This window comes from Physeter macrocephalus, chromosome 16 (assembly GCF_002837175.3).
Source record: "Physeter macrocephalus isolate SW-GA chromosome 16, ASM283717v5, whole genome shotgun sequence".
NCBI lineage: Eukaryota > Metazoa > Chordata > Mammalia > Artiodactyla > Physeteridae > Physeter > Physeter macrocephalus.
In genome coordinates this window covers 62,938,527-62,940,577 of record NC_041229.1, presented here as the reverse complement: position 1 = coordinate 62,940,577, position 2,051 = coordinate 62,938,527, and the positions used below count along the sequence as shown (strand labels likewise).

General features: G+C 41.4%; 1 pseudogene; it reads left to right on the top strand.

Moving 5' to 3' along the window:
- Positions 1 to 477, top strand: part of LOC114487940 (heterogeneous nuclear ribonucleoprotein A1-like) — a 3,191-nt pseudogene extending 2,714 nt beyond the window's left edge.
- The last annotated feature ends 1,574 nt before the right edge of the window (positions 478 to 2,051 follow it).

The window sequence follows — 2,051 nt, the reverse complement described above, 5'->3', positions numbered from 1 at the left end:
TGGAAGCAATTTTGGAGGTGGTGGAAGCTACAATGATTTTGGCAGTTACAACAATCAATCTTCAAATTTTGGACCCATGAAAGGAGGAAACTTTGGAGGCAGAAGTTCTGGCCCCTATGGTGGTGGAGGCCAATACTTTGCCAAACCCCGAAACCAAGGTGGCTCTGGTGGTTCCAGCAGCAGCAGCAGTAGCTATGGCAGTGGCAGAAGGTTTTGATTACTGCCAGGAAACAAAGCTTGGCAGGAGAGGAGAGCCAGAGAAGTGACAGGGAAGCTACAGGTTACAACAGATTTGTGAACTCAGCCAAGCACAGTGGTGGTAGGGCCTAGCTGCTACAAAGAAGACATGTTTTAGACAATACTCATGTGTATGGGCAAAAAAACTCAAGGACTGTTTTTGTGACTAATTGTATAACAGGCTATTTTAGTTTCTGTTCTGTGGAAAGTGTAAAGCATTCCAACAAAGGGTTTTAATGTAGATTTATTTTTTTTGCACCCATGCTGTTAATTGCTAAATGTAATAGTCTGATCATGATGCTGAATAAATGTGTCTTTAAAAATAATAATAATAAGATCAGAATATACTCTAACACTACCGTTTTTTTTTCACATCAAATGATTTTATTCAACTGTGGAAAATAAAAAACAAACAAACAAAAAACCAAAATTAATGAACAAACCAAACCAAACCGAACTAAACCAAACACACAGATAGAGAGAACAAAGTAATGGTTACCAGAGAGAAAGAGGCAGGGAGAGAGCCAAATGGGTCAGGATGATCAACTGTATGAGAATGGATGGAAACTAAATTTTTGGTGGTGAGCATGCTGCAGTGTACAGAGAAGTAGAAACATAATGCTGTACACATGAAACATACAATGTTATAAACCAATGTTACCTCAATAAAAATATCTAAAAAAAAAGAGTAAATAAATATTGATACAAGCTAAAAGGCACATATCAGAATCACCTTTGGAACTTTCTCCTATTTTAAGATGGACCTACTCAGTCCTTCACATGTTCTATTATTTGAAGAAAATAGTAGGGCAGATGTGAAAAAAATGTACATAGAATAGAGTAGTGTCCATTATAGTATTATTTACAAGCTTGAAAGAGTTGATATAAAGCTTTTTTTAATTGAAGTGGAAAGATATTTATGATGCATTGTAAAAAAGAAAGAAAAGAGTAGTGCTAAAATGGATATATGACATAATTGTGTATACATATATTTTATATATATATACACACACAATCATATAGAAACTCATATAGAAAAGCTTAGGAGGATTTACTCTTAACAATATTTATCTCTGGGTAGTAGAATTTTAAAGTTTGTAACACTCTATTTTTTAACACTGTTGTGCAGTTATTGACCAATATAAATAGATTACCTATCTCCACTTCACTTAGTTATTCTTCTGGGGCTTTATCTTATTCCTTCGTCTGGAACATATTCCTCTTCCACCTCATTCTAAACTGCTATTTGTATTTTTATGTCTGTGGTAGGTTAGTTACGTTTCTCAACCTTGGAGAAGTAGCCCTCTGTAGGAGGCATCCTCTGCATCCCAGCAGCACACTCCCTTCTCATCACCCAAGCTATATGCTCTAGGGTTCCCCCTAAGAGGGCAGTGTGGGTCCTTCTGTTGTGGCGGGGTATGTGGGTGGTCTGGTGGGCTTGGTTGGCCCCTAGTCTGGTTGGTTGCCAGGCCCTGCCTTGTGCGGATGCCGCTGGCTGCTGTTTAGCAGGGCCTGGTCACGAGGTGGCTGGTCGCAGAACCCTAGGAGGCCCCGGGGCTAGTGCTTGCTGGCTCACTGGTGGGCAGAGTCAGGGTCCCAAAGACTCTGGGGCTTTTGTCCACCCACTGGCAGGTGAAGCCAGGTCCTGGGGTTAGCCCTGGTCTACTGGCAGGCAGAGATGGTTCCTGGAGTCTGGCTGCAGGGCACAAGGATCCCAGGGTTCATTCCAGATTGTTGATGGGGGGTGGGGGGTGGTTCCTGACACTGTTGGGTATGGGGCCTGGGTTGTCCTGAAGGTTGCGTTGACCTGCTAG